Source organism: Urocitellus parryii, chromosome Y (assembly GCF_045843805.1).
Source record: "Urocitellus parryii isolate mUroPar1 chromosome Y, mUroPar1.hap1, whole genome shotgun sequence".
NCBI lineage: Eukaryota > Metazoa > Chordata > Mammalia > Rodentia > Sciuridae > Urocitellus > Urocitellus parryii.
Window position 1 is genome coordinate 12584187 of NC_135548.1, and position 13653 is coordinate 12597839.

The window sequence follows — 13653 nt, forward strand, 5'->3', positions numbered from 1 at the left end:
TGTAGACTGAACGTGAGTAGTATGGGGGGGCTTGATTTAGCATAATAATGCCTTTGAACCAAGAATTAAGGGAACATAGTATTGAAAATGTGGACTAAGAGGTGAGTCTTTTTAAACCTTAATTAATTAATTAATTTTAATTAGGTATATATGACAGCAGAATGCATTTTGATTCACTGCACGCAATTGCAGCACAATTTTTCATTTATCTGGTTGTACATGATGTATTGTCGAACTGTATGTGCAGTCATACATGTACCTAGGGTAATGATGTCAATCTCATTCCACCATCTTTCCTGCCCCCATTCCCCCTCACCTCCCAACCCTCCCCTTTGGAGGTGAGTCTTTTCATATGAAAGTTCTCAATCTTGTTTTTGCTGTCACACATGGATATGTATTAACCCACACCACAACCCTCTGCAGGCTTGCCTACAAATGCAACCTCTTTCACTAGGCATTTACGAGATTATGTAAAGCTATAAAAGGAGATTATGTAAATTTATAAAAGGTTATAAATTACAGCTAATAGTTCAGCTATGTCCGTGTCTTGTGATTTATTTATTCTGTTTTAAATTTTTGGTAGGAAGCTGGAAGAGACTGTGTGAAATTCAATGGGATTTTTGCTTTTTGGTTTGTTTTGGTGTGACCAGGGATTTAATCTAGGGACTCACACATGTTAGTCAATTGTCCTAGTACACAGTGACATCCCTATCTTTCAACAAAACAGTTCTTATAGATTTAAAATTTTCCCATATTATCATTGACAAAAGAAAATGAAACAGATGCCATATATATTTTCTTAAAAACACTGAACAGTATAAAACTTATTCTTCATTTTTTCCACTTGAAATCACATAGCTCTTATTCATAACTCTGGCTTTTATACATTTGTATAGCAAGAAAGAGGAAATTTCATGTTACTGTTAGAATGTCAGTACTTTGAAAATGTAGATTTTTTAAACAATAATATGAATAAATTTATACCAAATATTCATTGATCAATGATTGACCTGATTGTATAATTCCAGGTATTGAATCATTAAAGAAAACTGCTCAAAGCATCATTCTCATTCTTGCAAAATGTAGAGGTGGGTGTTCTTACTGCTTATTTCTTTTTCATCTATCATTTTCTTTTCCATTTACATACTATTTATATCAACAGCTATATAAAATGAAAGTAAGAGCAGAATGAAAACTCATAACAGTTTAATAATTGATATTTGGAGCAATATATACAATAGGGTATGGCATGAATAACATTTGTTTCTATCTTTGCAATTATATCCTGTTATCATACACTAAAGTACATATAAATTGTAAGAATAATATTATTTGCCAAAAACTTTTCTCTTTTAATTTTACTATGTCAAAAGACGTGTGTGTGTATGTGTGATTAGCCAGTTATACATAGAATCCTTAGGAACTATTTCTTTAGTAAGAACTTTAAAATTTACTCTTTCCAATTTCTAATGGATAACTTTTATTGTTTTGCTGGAGATCAAGGGCATCTGAGTAGTGCTACGAGATCAAAGCCATTATCTTACAGCACAAATTCTGAAAAAACCTCCTCCTTCAAACCAACTAAACCAAACATTTACATCTCCCAAATCCTTAAAATTCCTTGAGAAAATATATAATCTATCAGACCATAAGAAGAAGAGGAAATGAAGGTGAATAAAGAGGAGGAAATAATGCTGATTTTTTTTCCTCTACATGATTTAGACTGGGGGATAGTGCAATTTTATTGAAGACCTAAAGATGGGAGATGTTCTTAGAAAAACTATCTCAATTTCAGAAGAAAGAGGGATGAAAATTAGCAAAGAGAATGAAAGAGAAAGTTAATACCTGGGTATCTGGTGAAAAAGTTTCTGCCAATAAGATATATAAGAATGAAAATGGATAGGGGAAACTAAATTACATGCAGAAGGATTAAAGTAAAAATGTTCTCTATTCTCATGAGATAAAATCAAGGATAAGATTCAGTTGGCTGGAGAGACATAAAAGAAATAAAATCCTAACTTGTGATACAAATGGAAACTAGTACAAATTCAAACATAGAAAAATCTCATAAAAACTAAGTAAAAGAATAAGGAATTAATTACTAGAACATACATAGAGAAATTAAAAGTGGTATTAATTTTATGATAGGTAAAATTATATTAAGTCTTAATTTTTGATAGAAGTAATACAATACTAAAAGTAATGCCACTTGATATACATTATTACAATGTTTTTAAACTATGTTTTCAAATCTTCTTCATGTATTTCTAAAATTCCTATCATGTAGTTCAACCAACCACATTAAAGCTTTTATGAAAAATCATATTTTCCCATTTTCTTATATTTGAAGACTTAGATGTTAAAGTATCATTAAAACAACAATGAAAATAGTAATTATTATCACAATCTTTGTTATCCAAAGAAATTATATATAAATGTACTTATGCAAGCAGACTATTTGATATTTTCTATACTTGTATGAATATTTACACCTTCCCTTTCAACACAAATCTGTCCCTTCCTCCCCAAAACCTACATCATCATCTTCATCAGTATATTGTAATGTATTCTTTAATTTTCATGTAAAAGTAACCATGGATATAAATATAATTTCACATACAAATATATATTTTTAATTTCTAAAATTACAATAACATTTTTTGGAAACATCATATTTTTATACATGTCATTATTTCTTACTCAAAAATGCTAAAAGGTTAGGTCATCTGATATAGTTCTAATTAATATGCAAGCTGCCCTTTATATAACTTTAGGTTCCACATCCATGGATTCAACCAATAGCAGATAGAAAATATTAGAAAAAGATGTTGGGTCTGAACTGAACATGTACACATATTTTTCATGTTGTTATTCTCCAAATCAGGGCAATTAACAACTTTTAGCATAGAATTTTCATAATAGATATAATATATAATCTAGAAATGACAAAATATATGGAGGAATGGTTCTAAGTTATCTCTCCATACTAGGCCATTTTAGATAAGAGACCCGATATCTGCTGCTATTGGTATCCTTGGGAGGTTTGGTTTGCATAGTGAGAATATCAGGAATCATCATTAGGCAACTTTCAAAAAAATTTTTTTTCAATTATTATGCAGGCAGAAGATATGAAATTGTAGCATGATTTCAGAAAGTATTTGATATTTTCTATACTTGTCTGAATATTTATGCCTTCCCTTTCAATTATCTGATATATTTGCTGATCAACTTGGATATTTTTGTCTAATGATTTGTTTGAGATGGTATAAAGTTGTAGCTTTAAAATTTAATTTATATGACTTTACAATCTTATTTAAAATATTCCAGGACACTTCAATATTGTTAGGCAGTGCTGAGTTAATGATATATTGCCTTAAGAAGAATTTCCTGTTTTCTTTTTGGTGTGCTTTGCTGTTTTTGCAGTATGCCTCTAATTTTATGAGAAAGCTGCATGGGAAAAAAAATGTGGCAGTGTGAGGCTGTGCACCAAAATATCTTTCCAATAAGCTATCTGTCTCATTAATAATTAAATTATTTTTCAAGAAGCAAACATTTAAGAGGAGCGGCAAGCAAAGATTTGTTTGAATAAATAAATAAATATCAATGCTTTTAGTCATAGAGCCAGCAACACCCTTCTGTTACTGCTCAGAGTTCACTGCATTTCCAACTTATTTCCTGGCTAATCAAAATCAGAAAATTAACCCAATTGTGAGGTTGCAAATAAATGAGGCATAAGTTGAACGATGAGACTTGGGTCAGTGACTTGGAAGGAAAAATGGAAGAAAAATGTCAGAAAGAAGCCATTGGGAAAAGATAAGAGAGTCAAAGGATGTCTCTGGAAGCCCTAACATGCAAATGATAGAAATTCCAGGAGGAGGACCAAGAACAGATGGAGGCCATTTAATAATTAAATAAATAATGGAAGAAATTTCCATTACTGGAGTCTTAAGATTTGTAAGAGGAAAGGCTAATGGGAGACATCATACTCCTGGGCCTATTTTTGTAAAAGTCTTGAAATCCAAGGCCATCTAGAAAAATACATAAAATACAATTAAAAAATCTAGAAAGGAAAAACTGCCACCAATCTTGTGTACTACTTTGGGATATTCCAAAAGACTGAACAATTCCATAGTCTACTATGAGTGAAGAACTGAAATCACTTAAGACATCACAGACCTGATGCTGTACTTTTGTGGGAGTGGTGATCCTGCACCTGGGGAACTCGATTGAAAAGCACACAAGTGGGTGGCCGTGGAATGAGCAGTGTCAGCATACATTATGAATTGTTAGGGCCCAAAGGGTGTGTTCTTTGTTTTGTAATGCTAATGAATTGGAACTCAAAACAAACTAAAATGCTGAAAAACAAACAAATAAATAGAGAACCCAGCTTCTGGATCTAGTTTACAAGTAGGAAGTAAAACAAAACAAAACACAAAACAGCTGATGGTAAAAAAAAGTTAAGAAAATCTTCCATACCTCGGGACAAGAAGAACAAAACCAGTCAACGGGGACCAGCAAGGCACTCTGCAGTAACAAAAACCTATAGTTAGGAATACAATTGCTTCATCTGAGGGCTAAAAGATTATGTAAAATACACAGCAAGGATACAAGCAATTCATCATCATACCTGAAGAACAAGTGGCAAATAATTTTCCAAAAGGGATGAAGAATGTCAAACTAGAGATTTACAGCAAAACTTACAAACAACAGGAGGAAAAATTCAAGTAGTATATCTGAAAAAAAATTGCAGAAACAGCAAAACATATCAAAAGAAACTCATAAATACAATAGTTAGAACCATTAACAGAACAGCCATCTGTTTGAGTTTATATCTCAATTGAAACAATGGATATTAAGGAATAATGAAACAGTACCTTTAAAGAACAAAAAGAAAATGACTATTGTTTAAGAATTTGATAGAAAAAAAATATTCCTCACTAATGTAGGTGAATGTGATCATGAAAAGGAGGTGACCAAGCAGGACATCAGTACATGCAGGAAACCAGCCAGAGCAAGCTCACCAGGAAAGAGTGCAGAGAATGGCCTACTGGGTGCTATCACACAGAGGGGACACAGGTCTCCTTGAGAGGAGACCTCAGATCCCAGCAGCACCATCTCAGTTCTCGGCTGGTGTTATGCATGGCATGATGAGGAAGGCAGTGGCCGTCCTGGGCAAGCTTCAACAGGAACACGGTAGGATACAACCTAGACTCTTTCTAGTAGCTAGGTTTTCACATCTGGGGCTAAGCACAGTCCCTCCCTGGGTCCTCAGAGACTTAGTTTTCCGTGGTTGCAACTCTATGACATCATAAAAATGCATGATTCACATCAACTTTCATGGTTGTTGAAGCACCACTGGCTTCACAAGGAGGTTAGACCAACACTTGAATTTGCCTACAGTTGATGCCCTCACAGTGGACCTGACACATTGAAACTGGCTACAGTTTCAATGGAATTTGCTAAAATTAGATCCTTTTGTGGAATAAATTTCCCCATTATCCATAAGGCCAGTGGTGAAGAAATTGGCACTGAAATCTCAGTGAAATGAATATATTTTAAGCCAAATAATACTTGAGAGAATTTATCACCAGAAAATCTGCAATGCAAGAAAAATTAAAAGTGTTATGTGAAACAAAGGCAAATGAATTTAGATAGAAGTTAAAGGATGCAAAAAACGAGTTTTTTTAATATTAATTTAGAAGCAGATTCAATTTAAATTTTAAAAATGTTTTAGAAAATACTATAAAATAAAATTAAAAACTATAGTACCTATAGACTTAGTAAAATAATAATAATAGTTAACAATAATAATGTCTTGTGAGATTTTAAATATGTAATATTAAAATATTCAACTACAATAGCAAGTGAATCAGTGGCAAGATGCTCTTGTAATACAGCTTCCAAGCCCAAATCTATAAAAGTAAGTCATAAAATTGCTCAAGACTTTTAAATTAATCAAGGTTGCAGGTTGTAATTGTCATCTTTATCGTTGAAGAAAAGTAGAACAAGGTATAAGTAATGAGAAAACAATGTAGATGTGAAAAGTAAATAAATAATGAAAATCATCACAAGAAAGATTAAGAGATGTAAAACAGCTGGGTGTTAAGACCAGTATGTGATGAGCACTAAGTTGTACCAGCAATTCAATTAAAAGATAAACATGTCAGATTGGCTTAGGGGAAAATCCCAACTGTATACTTACTGTAAAATCTCAACTCTATACTTACACACAAAAATGTGAAAATGAAGAATTCAAAATATTGAAAGCAAAAGGAGAGAAAACATCAATCAAAGGGGAGTTGGGCTGGGCATAGTGTGGTGCATGCCTATAATCCCAGCAGCTCCAGAGGCTGAGGCAGGAGGATCATGAGTTCAAAGTTGGCCTCAGCAATTTTGTGAGACCCTAACCAATGAGACCCTTCCTCAAAATAAAAATAAAAAGGGCTGTGAATGTGGCTCAGTGGTTAAATCCTGGATTTACCATCTGTTGCCAAAAACAAACAAACAAAAAAAAAAAAAAACAAAACAACAAAACAACAAAAAACAACAACAAAAAAAAAACAGAAGTTGGGATAGTTTCACTATCAACAACTTTTGACTATTATTTTTAAAAAATAAATAAATAAATTAGAAAGAATGTTTTAATAATAAAATGTTCAATTCATCTAAGAGATACAATTCTCTGTGGGTGCACCTGATGGTAGGACCTCACATAATATAAGGACCTAAATACAAAAGAACATTCTTGCTTATAATGAGTCTCTCACTAAATGGGTAAAACAAAAACAGCAATAATCATTACATTGCAAAATGTTTGACCAACACAATTAACAAAGTAAATAAACTGAACCTTAAACAGATAAATAAACTGAGCATTGAGCCTTAACAAGTTGAGAATACACAATTACTTCTCTATGTTCAGACAGAATATTTATAAAAATTGATCTTACATTAGAACCTAAAGGAAGTCAGCACATTTTCTGGTGGTGAAATCGGAGTATTTATCTGCCTGTCATGGAATTAGTTTAATTAGTTTAAGAATCAATTTAAAGCAAAAAAATAAAATAAAATAAAATAAAATAAAATAAAATAAAATAAAATGTGTGGCAATTAAGCAACCAATGCAATAATACAAAGGCACATTTGAAATTTTAAAAATGCATTTCAGTTGATTCACAATAAAAATGCAGTAAATGGAAACGTGCTACAGCTACAATTATGCTTGGAGGAATACTTTTATATTATGTTATTATATTACATTTATTATTATATTATATCTATTATAATGTCCTAAAATTTTCTAGGAGCTAGAAGTAAAATGGTAGTTGGTAGAGAAATCAGAAGGGTAAAATATGGGCAGAAATTATTGATATAAACAAAGATACAATAAAAAGAAGGAAGCCTAAAGTTAGCACTTTGAGTAGAGCAATATAACTAATGAATTCCTGAAAATACTAAATAAAGAACAGAAGGAAGAGGCAAAGAGGCATACATTACAAAATATCAGATGAAAATGTGACTAACACATACACCCTACAGAGAGAACTTGAACAATAAATTTTGCCAGATATTTATGGAGTAAATGACCTTGAACATACAGGAAATCTGCCACGTGTACAAAAAGAATTGACACTGCAGATTGCTTTGCAATACCAGCAAAATCTTGATAACAAATTTTGACACTAACATTAGGAGGATAAAAATCACAGGTCAATGTCATCATGAAAATAGACACCATAATCTTTACCAAAGATTAGCAATGTGAACTGTGTAACTTTACATCACAATAAAGGTGAGCTCACTGCATGCATCCAGGGCTGTTCAATGTGGAAAAAGCATTCAAGTCCTTTCATTGATTCAGCAAAATTATACTATGAACATATTAACAGGTAAAAATTAACAAAATGGAAATATTTTACAATAATAATTAGCAGACTGGCACTAGAAAAATAATTCTCAATTTGTTAATATCTATTCATAGAAATGTAGAGTAAATATTTTGCTTGATTACAAAAATATCAAAAGCACAAAGGTATGATGATTCTAGATGGCATTGTTTTGGCAGTACCTGAAGCATCATTGTCAGGAAGAAGTTTTGAAAAGTGGAGATAAAAAAAATTAAATTCCTATTACTGGAAGGCAACATAAAAATACATCTAAAATATGAAAAATCAGTATTGTTTAAATTACTACACATGATGAATTGTACTAGTGCATAATGAAAAAAGGGTTAGGCTAGTTTTGTTTTTAAAAATTCAAGTCAGTTTTTGAATTCTTGTCAAAAGAATATGAAAAAAGGCAGATATTGGGGAATAATAATCTGCAACATGTATAAGAATTCTACACAGACAAAACAGACATTAAAATAAATTAAGAGACAAATGAATTTGATTTTTTTTTTGCACCAGCACTTGAACTCAGGGGTCCTGGATCACTGAGCCACATCCCCAGCACTACTTTATATTTTATTTAGAGACAGGGTCTCACTCAGTTGCTTAGCGCCCTGCGTTTGCTGAGGCTGGTTTAGAACTCTCAATCCTCCTGCCTCAGCCTCCCAAGCCTCTGGGATTACAACAAGCTCGGGCAACCATGCCCAGCCTGAGAATTTGAATACCTCAGTCACGGAATAGTAGTCTTTCAGCCAAGCATGAAATAAACATGGAAATAAACATGAAAATCTACAGAAACAAAATAATTAAAATAAAGAACATGGTAGGTTAAATTTTCCTGCAAGGTTATTGCGAATTATTGTTAAATAGTAATAATTAATAATGTTGTTTTTCTGCAAATTCCAACCTATATATTAATAGCAAATATGGGGGAAAAAAAACAAGTAATGTTGTGAGAAGATTCTCCCAGAAATACTTGGCCATTTCTGTGCATCTGAACATCAGCATTAGGGCCTGTGCCTGATGCCTGTTTTTGGGACTCTTGTTGAGGATCACCTTTGGGCTATTAGAACTGTTGGGCTTCACAGCAGAAACCTCAGGTAGTGTCCAGGCCTGAGGTTTCCACAAGATGGCTGCCGGCCCTGGCTCAGCTTTCTTTTCACGGTTTGGCTTTAAGCTGTTTGTACTGCTTTAAGGAGCCTCCTGTTAACTCTGCGCTTTCAATTTTATCTGATTTTCTGGCAGTTTGAAGTGAGTGGGCTGAAGAGGAGGTCTGCTCCCCCATCTCTCTCTCTCTGTTGCCAGTCCCCCTTCTTATCCCCAGCTTGGGGCTCAGGGGAGGCACTCGGGTCTGTTGTCTACTTCTGTAACCTGTCTGTCAGTCTCTCCAGGTCTCAGAGTGTGTAAATCAAGTCTAAGAGCATTTATTGTGTCACCCACCTCTCAAGTCTGCTTTTCCTTGGCCACCTCCTTTCTGTGGAGAGGGAATGGGCCTGGCTCCTTCCACCATCTTTAGGAATCCTGGAATTCTGATTGTGGGGAGGGACTAAGAGAAATGAGAGGGAGGGAAAGATACTATTCCAGACTTATCATACCATTGAAGTGGTGGATATAAGTGAAAATAAACTACAATTGTGAGAAAAATAGTAAATCGGTGGAGGAAATAGTTGGTCATTTGTTATGAAATATTTGTAGAACAGGGCTTGGGTTGTAATTCAATGATAGAGCACTTGCCTAGCCATGTGTGAGGCCCTGAGATCGATTCTGAGCAGCACATATAAAAATAAATAAAATAAAAGTCCATTGAAAACTTAATATATATATATATATATATATATATATATATATATATATATATATATATATATATAGAATAATTGTGGAGAAATACACGTGAATAAGATAATAGGATGGAATAAAAACATTAGTGGAAAGAAAGAGCATAAAACTTCAGAACTCATGAAGATTACTTGCTATTATATATTTTTATTAAGCCAAGGTGTATAATAAATGCAGAAATAATGGAAAAAGTAGACCTAAATTTCACTACACTGACCAAGATGGTGTTGGCATTCACTTTGGCTTGACTAACATTCAGACAGAATTTTTTTCTGACATTGACCCTGATCTCCTTTTTCTTAGAGCATTCTTTTTAGAAAACTTGAAATTGTAATTCTTTCTCTGTGACTTTCGGCTATAAATCTTCTACAACCCAGATGTCTTTCTCATAGTGCTGGGAGCCATCCCTTTCAAATGTAGTCATCAGAACGATAAGGACTCATCTCCCAGACTTGGGAGGGAGAAGCCCAACTCCCCCAAGCACCCACTGGCAAACACCCAGGGTCTAATCACTGACAAACCACACTGACATCTCCCCACACTTTGCCATTGCTCACTAGGCAGTGAGAAATTCTCCTGCCTTTGAAGGAGTTCCATCTCTTAGGAGTCTTAACCCCTCCTCCCCATCTTGTACAGGGTCCTCCTCATATTTAATGTGTCTAGTGCAATTTTCCTCTTAACAGAGCTCAAACACAGGAAAATTAAGATTTGGTTAAAATGAAATCCTGCTATATGCCATCTATAAAAGCCATAAATCAGTATGACAGAGAAAGATTTAAAGAGAGAAAGAGGTAAAAAGCTATAAAAAAGTTTTTCACAGAAACACAAGGCAATACAACAGAAGATTTTTTTTTTTTAAAGTCAGTTATGGATAGACCATGAAAATACAAACTGAGAGGCAAAGAAGTTACAAATGTTGGATAATAAGCCTATATTTAGAAAATTATAAGGTGTTATTAAAGGAAATTATTTAAAATATATGAACCCATGGGCAAAGCTGTGATTTTCTGAGACGGGTGGAATTAACAAAAATTCCAGTCCTTGAAATTCTGCCACAGCATGTGGACTGTGACTTTACCTGTTTTCTTTTTTTTTTTTTAAATTTAATTCAGGTGCCAGTATGATACATGGCAAACAAATCAGTAAGTATGGAACACAACCTCTGTACCCATGGTATACTGACTTTACAAGGGGAAAGGAAAAAACAAAAACAAAAACAAAAAACTCCTGTACCATCAGTGGGACTCTCAAATACTTAAAATTTACAAAATTGGTCCACTCTTGGAGATTGGAGGGAGGTTTCTTTGGAGAGTGCTCTGGCAGATCACTGCTTAGCCTGCCAATGGGAAGGCCCTGTTGAGTCACTAGTTTGAATTTGAAACCTGCTTCCTGCAGACCAAATACACAGATCAAGGGAATGTCTGTTTGCTGAAAACAGCAAAGCATATTAAATGGAGAGGAAACAAGAGGTGACCCAGCATTCACACTCTGAATTCACTGCAAACCTTGTAATGCTTTATGAACTACAAGTAGAGTGAAGAGAAGGTCCTCTATCCTTGAGCAACTTAAAGTGGGTGTGAGAATGCAAACAGTTCAACAAGCATTTGCAACTGTGCTACATGACATGAGTACTGTGGTTTAATATCACGTAAAGTAAAAAGGCCCCAGAAGAAATGATACAGAAGCTCATTCTAGAAGAATGTGTAGATATTAGTCAAATTAATAGAATCAAGAAGAGTTCAAGCAGAGGAAAGAGATATGGGAGAGGGGAAGCAAAGACAGAGCAGTGAGATCCAAGGCTGAGAGCAGCCAAACTCGTGTGTGTGTGTGTGTGTGTGTGTGTGTGTGTGTGTGTTTGTGTCTCCTCTGAAATTTTTTTTTAAATAACCTTTTATATTAATATTTAGGCAATTTGGGCTGGGGCTGTAGCTCAGTGGTAGAGCTCTTGCCTCATACGTATGAGGCACTAGTTTCAATCCTCAGCACCACATAAAAATAAATAAATGAGTAAAGATTTTGTGTCCATCTACAATTAAAAAAATAAAAATATATATATTTAGGCAATTTGACTAAAGTACTTCAGTGTGTATAAAATATGTATAATAATCCTTTTCAGAGGATTTAAACAGAGATGGGTCCACGCCACTGGTTTTTCCTTGTTTTGTTTGGATTTTGTTTGTTTTCCTCAGCACAATATTTTTATGGCTATTTTACAACAGTTTGCCTACATGGAAGAGAGGTGAACTAATTAAATATGAAGACTATGCATGTTTGTCATGAAAGGAAAGAAAAAGAAAGAAAGAGAGAGAGAAAGAAAGAAAGAAAGAAAGAAAGAAAGAAAGAAAGAGGGATGGGGAGACAGAGCAGAAGAATGTGGCAAAAAGGTTTAGTGCTGACAGAGCTTCCCCCCAGAGGCCCTTGGGCAGTTCTTCCAATGTACAGCCCAGCATCTGTCACCAGGAGCAACACAGAGCGCATCAACAAAGACTCCCTCCCCAAGCAAGCCTCGGCAATTATGGGCCTTCCTCTGGGGAGACCAACATCTCCCCTCACACTGGAGAGTTCACCAGTGGTGAATTACCGAGAGCACCGAGCCTCTGCTGCACAACAACACACACAAAGCAGTGAACTGAGGGCCAGAGGTCAGGGTGGGTTGGGTGCAGGAAAGGGGAGAAGGACAAAGAGAGAGACAGACAGAGACAGAGAGACAGAGAAAGGGGGAGAAAGGGGTGGGGACACTTAACTTTGCTACATAGGGGTGAGAGGGCTCCTACTCTGTTTTCTCTGCTCTGACTTGGATTTATAAACTATCTTAGAATCCTTCTAATAAATTTTAGATTTTTTTTTACTCCTATGCAAGAAGGTAAAATGTGAAAATGACCTACGAATTTCCACCTAAAATTTTAAAGAATTTCTATGCAGTTAATCATTTATATTTAAATAAGTTACGTTATACATTTATGTATTCACCATATTAAGTGATTGCATTAGCTTTAGATACGCTTAGCTTAATAGAAGCAACCCTTTAAATAGTTCTAATCCCATAAAAACATAGGAAAATATCCAAATATAATGCAGGAACTATTTACACTTAACCCTATTTGCCCAAGGTGGAGTGAGTTACTTTGGCAAAATTACCTTGACTAGCAACTAACTTGATAGTAAAACCTAATGAGTATGTGTGTGTTAAACCCAAGTGTATCGTATTTCTGTTCTTCATCAGCAATACGTCCATCTTATAAGGAAGATTTAACATATTGATTATAATACTCTGGAATACTTCATTTAATATTCATGTTTACATAAACTGTCAGTAAATTTACTCATTAGAATTTCAGCATTTGCTCAGACTACACTTTATTAACCACCATTATTCTAAATAGTAATGGTTGAGTTGATAAGACGGAAGTCAGTGGGAGGGCATACTCACTTGTTCAGGAACAGTGGCTGTTAGTCATGAGCATAATTTAAAAGGCTCAAGGGCAAAGAATATGCTGAATTTCAGTATCTAGTTGAATCGAGTAGATTAATTTTCAATGTATTGAATTATTCAAGAAAAGAATAGATTATGCTTCAGAAAATTATGAGTGACATGTGAGATCAAAATGTAATTACATAAATATTTCATCATAGTAAATAAAAGGTAAAGTTCGATGATAATAAGCAAAATATATTTTTTAAATTTGATTAGTCAGAACTGATGACTAATGAGTTGGAACTGAGAGCAATTACCCTCTGTCCTGTTTGTGATGAATGTGCCAATGACCAAAGTTTATCCTCACACTACACTGCAAGAAAATACCACAGAAAATTCCATTGTGCTTCCAATGTGTTAAAATGACAGGCACTTACCTTAGTAAAAAATTGTTGGTCTTTGAATGTAAGACTCTATCCTCAATACACTTTCACAATATAAGAAGATATA